Below are 8,103 nucleotides of genomic sequence, written 5' to 3' on the forward strand. Positions count from 1 at the left end.
TATATTATAATAGCACTGACAACAGTTGGGAGAAAGACTGACCTCCCAACAGCTGCCCCTTTAACACTGATACATAATGTGTTGGGGACACTCAAGAGTATTATACCATGAGAGCTACAAATAGGTCAGTATAATATGTGGAGACCACTAATGGGGCATTACCTTGTGTTGAGTGCACTAATAAACCATTAGGGCCTCTGACACAGTTGACGCTAGAGTCACCTCCATGCTCTTCTGGCCTGTTGGAGGATCAGAGCAACAGAACCACTAAAATAGTGGTAATACACGGAGTCAGACAGACCTCATTGACTATAAAGTGAGCTGTTGTTTTAGAACTGAAACCAGCAGAAAAAAAAGCCCATCATGCAGGACGATTTTCAGCCAGATATTGTAATGGTGTCTTCAACGGAGACTCCGGGGCAGATGTGAATGTAGCCTTAATTACATTTACCCCTCTTATTCCGATAGACTGGAAAGGTTAAATTAATATGAAGAATTTTTTCTTAAATTTTCTTGCCTAAACCTTGGCTGTTTGTTATAGTCAGACCTGTCTTACAGACGGACAATATCTGTGATGATTATATAGAGTTATACAGCTAATAACTCATACCTCTAACACCACCTATGCCTGCTTTTGACCCTCTCCAAATCCTATACAGTCTCTTTGTGCCCCCAGACAGTAAAATGCAAAAAACATCACTATTTGACACCTGCCTGCAGCAGCAGCTACAGGGAGTGAATGGAGGAGCAGCTCCCTACATTACCATTGTGCTCAACTTTACCCATGTCTGGAGAAATGCAAACAAGTGTGTCAGCTCAGCAAGAAAAAGTAACCTCTTGTCCACAGGGGGCAGTGTTATGGTAATTGAAACAACTACTGTTTGTCGGACTTTAGCTTCTATTCACACGGCTGAGCAGAGCCATTTATTGGATCAGTAAGGCATCTGTTTTCTTCACCGACCCATTCACTTCAGTGGGTGATCCATGAAAAATAATGCATGCTCTATTTTTTTTTTTTTTTTTTGCAAAGATGCATAATACATATATATATATATATATATATATATATATATACACACACACACACACACACACACACACATATACACATACATACATATATAGACCCTGGCGCCGGCAGCAGTCATTGTATGTCCTGTTTGTTTCAACTCAGATCTGCGTCCAGAGGACGCAGATCTGAGTTGAACACATACGTGGCTGAAGCAAGGAGCTGACCTGTGTCAGCTCCTCGCTTCGCCGCTGCCCGCCTCTCTCGCTGACACATATGCGGCTGAAGCGAGGAGCTGACCTGTGTCAGCTCCTCGCTTCGCCGCTGCCGCCTCTCTTGTTGACACATATGCGGCTGGCTCAGCCGCATATGTGTCAGCGAGAGAGGCGGCAGCGGCGAAGCGAGGAGCTGACACAGGTCAGCTCCTTGCTTTAGCCGCATATGTGTCAGCGTCAGCGAGAGAGACGGCAGCGGCAAAGCGAGGAGCTGACACAGCTCGCTTCAGCCGCTGAAGCGGGGAGCTGACCTGTGTCAGCTCCTCACTTCGCTGCTGCCGCCGGCTACCCGGCAGTGTAGACGCGATGTAATAACGTCACATCGCGTCTACAACTGTGCGCCAGTAAGAGAGAGAGGCGCGCAGAGAGCAGCGGGGGAACGAGGAAAAGGTAAGTGTAATGTGGATTATGTGGAACGTGAAACTGGGGGCAGATGAAGGAGAGGACGGCATGACACTGGGGGCAGAGATGGAGGGACATGAATCTGGGGGCAGAGATGGAGGGGACATGGATCTGGGGGCAGAGATGGGGGGGACATGAATCTGGGGGCAGAGATGGAGGGGACATGAATCTGGGGGCAGAGATGGGGGGGACATGAATCTGCGGGCAGATGAAGGGTGTATATGACGCTGGGGGAGAGACGGAGGGGGGGGGACATATAATTTACGGGTGACTGTAGGAGGATTATACAGTGTGCGGGCACATGAAAAATTAATGAGTGGGTGGAGTCAACATAGTGGGTGGGGCTAAATTTACCACGGCGCGCAAAGCGCGCCGCACATTTTGTCCCTCTTTTGGTTCTTCAAAAGTTGGGAGGTATGGGTACAGGGGGCAATGGAAAGATGTTAGAGGGTGGACGGGGGGGATTGTTGGGACATCGGGTGTGCGGCACTGCGGAGAGGGAACTGGGGCAATAATATATAATATATAAGTTTTTAGCTGGAGAATAATAATGATGTAGGCTATGCTACTAGCATAGCAGCCTGTTTGGGGGTGGGACTTTCAGTTTAAAGGAGTGTTCACGTTGCGTTTTTGGCCTCCCATGCCGGGATACGTTGGTAACCAGTCACAATCAGCTCCCCACTTATCCCTGCATGGAGAATTGCAGGCCCCCCTTTTTTTTAATGGCCAGTACTTCGTGCCGGGATAGGTTGACAGCTGATTTTGACTGGTTACCAACGTATCCCGGCAAGGGAGGCCAAAAACGCAATGTGAATAAGCCCTGAGGATTTATTAGGAGAGCTCTTATAGATGGTGTTGGCTCTCTATAGGCGCTGTCACACGTAGCAGATTTTACCTGCAAATAGAATCTGATTAAGCCTTGTAATGCTGCTAAATAAAGGGAAATGTAATACATAATTGGTATGACGCAAAATAAGGTCGTTTTAAAATGGTGGGGGGGGGGGGTGCGGCCCAGACACTTAGGCTGTATGGGGCCCCAAAATTCCTGATGGCGGCCCTGTATATAGATATACTGTATATCTAGAGTTCATGGAAGACAAATGTGAATGACTTAATCTTTAGAGTTTTCTGCAATCAAATGATTATCCACTAGATGGAGTCAGACTATAACAAATGCTGTAATACACAACTACTTCAAGAAGGAGGGTCACATTTTTTGCCAAACAGATCAGTGCCTTTTTAATGCCAGTGTATTATTATGCAGAATATATTTTTAGGTCTTCATGGCAGAGGGTTAGTTTTGTTGATGTCTACAATGTTACAAAATAACGGTATGCACCCCGCTCTGCCTAAGCTGTTTAAAGGGGCAGAAGGATCTATATGGATATACTCCATATACAAACAATGCACCAGCTTCCTCTCCTACAATAGTACTCCCCAAGATCAGCACTCTGGGACTAACATGTAACAGGCAGCCTTTGAACTCAATTTACCAACTAACATAATACCCCACTATTAGTACGTTAGATCATAAACACAGAAGCAAATAAAACATGTGACGGGGCCTTCAGGGCTTCAGATTATCTTCAGAAAGGCTACACGCAGCCTTCATATCATGTGTTGGGCTCCTGGAGTCTCAAATGTTCACAACATTGATGTTGAAGGCGAGAGCAAAGTGTCTCCATCTTGTGGTCAAGTGACCACATTACATTAACCCTGCCCAAGACTTGATGGGTTGTACCACTCAGAAAGACAGCAACACATGCGACAATGAAGAAGACACTCGAAGATATCACTATTCATACACAATGGCTGGAACAGACAAGACAATTGTCAGTGATCACTGCCATGAAGAATAGCACAGTGTCCCGTCTCCAGCACACAGAAGCCATTGTTCTTTACTGTTCCCCCAGGCACTGGATCTCTCTGTGTGAGAACATGAACAGATGATGAATCCTCAACCATAACATAAGAAATATACCGTATATAAATAGACTTTATAGATATAGCTTGTATTGATGTGTAATGCACTTCATGCTGTGCCTATACTGCTGTTATTACCCAGGCCTTACATAGATAGATAGATAGATAGATAGATAGATAGATAGATAGATAACCGCAATGCAAGACTTTACCTCTGCACCGTCCAAGTGACTTGGTACCAGCCCAAATGGAACTCTTTTGGTACCATCCCAGCCCATGTTTCAAGTGAGCTGAGGCGATCCAAAAAGGTGACTTCAATCCAATGGGGAAGATTCAGGGGAAATCTGCCACGGATTCCTACATGTGAACGTACCCTCAGTTATTTGTACACCATTGCAGCTTTATCTACATACATAGACAACAGTTTATTAACAACCAATGGCCCAGATTTACTATTGTGGTTACAACTAGACTAATATACAAATGTGTGGAGTATCAACAAAAGGGATTATGGCTTAAATGCACCACGATGCGCCAAAAATGTGTTGTAATATTCTGGTTCAAAACAAGCTGACTAAAAGGCGGTATACACAGACAGGACAGTCTGGGGCAATGTATTATTTTCTAAATGGCAGACATATACAGTGGGGCAAAAAAGTATTTAGTCAGTCACCAATAGTGCAAGTTCCACCACTTAAAAAGATGAGAGGCGTCTGTAATTTACATCATAGGTAGACCTCAACTATGAGAGACAAAATGAGAAAACAAATCCAGAAAATCACATTGTCTGATTTTGTAAGAATTTATTTGCAAATTATGGTGGAAAAAAAGTATTTGGTCACCTACAAACAATCAAGATTTCTGGCTCTCTCAGACCTGTAACTTCTTCTTTAAAAGTCTCCTCTTTCCTCCACTTATTACCTGTAGTAATGGCACCTGTTTAAACTTATCAGTATAAAAAGACACCTGTGCACACCCTCAAACAGTCAGACTCCAAACTCCACTATGGTGAAGACCAAAGAGCTGTCAAAGGACACCAGAAACAAAATTGTAGCCCTGCACCAGGCTGGGAAGACTGAATCTGCAATAGGCAACCAGCTTGGATTGAAGAAATCAACTGTGGGAGCAATAATTAGAAAATGGAAGACATACAAGACCACTGGATAATCTCCCTCGCTCTGGGGCTCCATGCAAAATCTCACCCCGTGGGGTCAAAATGATCACAAGAACGGTGAGCAAAAATCCCAGAACCACGCGGGGGGACCTAGTGAATGAACTGCAGAGAGCTGGGACCAATGTAACAAAGCCTACCATCAGTAACACACTACGCCGCCAGGGACTCAGATCCTGCAGTGCCAGACGTGTCCCACTGCTTAAGCCAGTACATGTCCGGGCCCGTCTGAAGTTTGCTAGAGAGCATTTGGATGATCCAGAAGAGTATTGGGGAAAATGTCCTATGGTCTGATGAAACCAAACTGGAACTGTTTGGTAGAAACACAACTTTTCGTGTTTGGAGGAAAAAGAATACTGAGTTGCATCCATCAAACACCATACCTACTGTAAAGCATGGGGGTGGAAACATCACGCTTTGGGGCTGTTTCTCTGCAAAGGGGCCAGGACGACTGATCCGGGTACATGAAAGAATGAATGGGGCCATGTATCGTGAGATTTTGAGTGCAAACCTCCTTCTATCAGCAAGGGCATTGAAGATGAAACGTGGCTGGGTCTTTCAACATGACAATGATCCAAAGCACACCGCCAGGGCAACGAAGGAGTGGCTTTGTAAGAAGCATTTCAAGGTCCTGGAGTGGCCTAGCCAGTCTCCAGATCTCAACCCTATAGAAAACCTTTGGAGGGAGTTGAAAGTCCGTGTTGCCAAGCGACAGCCCCAAAACATCACTGCTCTAGAGGAGATCTGCATGGAGGAATGGGCCAACATACCAACAACAGTGTGTCCCAACCTTGTGAAGACTTACAGAAAACGTTTGACCTCTGTCATTGCCAACAAAGGATATATAACAAAGTATTGAGATGAAATTTTGTTACTGACCAAATACTTATTTTCCACCATAATTTGCAAATAAATTCTTACAAAATCAGACAATGTGATTTTCTGGATTTGTTTTCTCATTTTGTCTCTCATAGTTGAGGTCTACCTATGATGTAAATTACAGACGCCTCTCATCTTTTTAAGTGGTGGAACTTGCACTATTGGTGACTGACTAAATACTTTTTTGCCCCACCGTATAACCAGCTGCTTACCTTTAAGACATACCAGTCTGGTCGTGTCTTATGTATTAAAGGGATTTTCCAGGCAAAAAAATATATTTTTTTTTAAAAGAGATCTGTTAGTGCTATTAAAGGATCTCTATCACCACATTTATGGGTTATGAGCTAAAGATATGCCTGAATAGCCTGTAAAAACACACCCCATTTTTGTTAATTACCTTGGTAATCGATATGTAAATGAGCTTGATTGTGCACGGTGGGCGTGTCGTGCACCCCTTAGCGTCATATCTTCTGGACGCCCACCACTGCCTCCAAGCACTCCTCCTCCTGCTGCTTAGTCACGGCGATTTCTATTGAAAGCACGCGCGTGCACAATAGTGCTCACTCCGATGCGCTACTGTGTATGCTCCAGCACCATTTTCCCATAGAGAACATTGCGAGCTGGAGCATGCACAGTAGTGCGCCAGAGGGAGCGCTACTGCGCACTTTCAATAGAAACCGCCATGAATAAGCAGGAGGAGGGCTTGGAGGAAGCGTGATGCATGATCAAGCTCATTTACATATTGATTACCAAGGTAATTAACAAAAACAGGAGGGGTCTTGTTACAAACTAATAGCAGCACCTGAATAGCCTTTTTAAAGGCTATTCAGGCATATCTTTAGCTCACAACCCGTAAATCTGGTGATAGAGAACCTTTAATAGGTTAATAAGTGCACCCATATAACTTTAGTAGTGTTTTTAGCCATTTCTGAGGTTCTCCGTGAGCTCCTGGCATCTTCTGCATTTGTTTACACCGGTAGCTTCCTGTTCTTTTGTCCTACAACTTTCATGATGCATTATGGTTTACTCAGAGCTGACTCATACCAGTTACCTCTTTCTCACACACCTCCCCGTTTTCCTAGCACATATACATAAACACTAGAATACACTCCACAGTGGCCCCCGCATATTATAACGTTCCACATTGGTCCCTGCATGGTATGCTGTGCTTCACGGTGGGGCCCACGCAATATAATATGGATTGCGCATTCACAATCCATATAATATGGCGCTACATGACTGAGACGCCTCTCCAATCCCCATTACAATTTACCTACCTTTCGAGGTCCAGACATGAGCGGTTGACACACCCTCTTTGTCCGTCTGCCGTCCGCTGTATTGAACATGCATGGATGGCCAGCACACGCAATGAAGAGGCAGGCCTTCCAGTAATCACGCAGATATCCACAGGAGGAACAAGTAAGTATACTGAGGAAGGGTTGGGGACTGACTTCTTTCCAGCGATGTCCCAGGGGGAGGATATCCCTTAGACTTACACTCTGGGACAGCAGTGGAAAGGCAAAAATACAAAATATATAGGTCACATGAACTAGCTATTAAAAAAAAAAAAAAAAAAAAAAAAAAAGTGTAAAATTTTATTTAGATTTAGAGGGGGGGCATGGGGGCTCATTGTTAAAATATTAATTTATCCTGGACAACCACTTTGAGCATTAGGAGGAAGTTACTAAGAATATCTAAGAATCAGTGTGTCACATTGAGATTCACCACAAAAAAATGCTTTGCAACAGTCACCAGTGATAACTCAGTGTGGAATGAGGATGGGCAAGTCTCACCAACCAAGACATCCATCATAGTGGATGACCCTACACTATGGCGCAGGGGCTAACTTGAGGGGGGTACAGAGGGCGCAGTCACACCTGGGCCCAGGAGCTGCTGGGGGCCCATAAGATCTCTTCCCAATATAAGGAGACCAGTACTATAAACAATACTTCATAGTTGGGGCCCAGGACCTTTATGTTACGCCTCTGCTATGGAGCACAGATGTAGCACGACTGGTGTTATTGTGCCTTCCATGCTGTTGTTGCATGGGAGTTGCGCTACATTTAAGATCATTGATGCCAGTTTACTGGTACGGATGTTCAGTGACATCTATACTAGCTACAAGCTGATGTAAGTTTCCAGCAAAGCCACATAATAGGCCTGTGTTCAGAAATATCTCCCACTATGGTTATATAACTATAATTCCTCAGTGTATAATTGGCTTCCATGTCCTAATATGCAAATATTGCAGGGAGGTGAATATCTGGTTGTGTGGTGCCAGAATGACCACCAATAATGGAACCAGTCTATACCTTTAGTGGCACTGTGTCTGTAGTGGCAAGGGGCTAGGTGTTTGTGTTTTTTCCTTCTTCTTCTAATCTCTTTAAGAAAGCAGTCAGACTTGTAGGAATATCTCATGTGTAAACTATCACCAGCAGAGGAAT

General features: G+C 44.5%; 1 pseudogene; it reads left to right on the plus strand.

The window, feature by feature from the left end:
* The first annotated feature begins 1,338 nt into the window (after nt 1-1,338).
* Nucleotides 1,339-1,453, plus strand: LOC142211064 (small nucleolar RNA SNORA17; annotated as a pseudogene).
* Nucleotides 1,454-8,103: the final 6,650 nt, after the last annotated feature.

The sequence above is a fragment of the Leptodactylus fuscus genome, chromosome 6 (assembly GCF_031893055.1).
Source record: "Leptodactylus fuscus isolate aLepFus1 chromosome 6, aLepFus1.hap2, whole genome shotgun sequence".
Lineage (NCBI taxonomy): Eukaryota > Metazoa > Chordata > Amphibia > Anura > Leptodactylidae > Leptodactylus > Leptodactylus fuscus.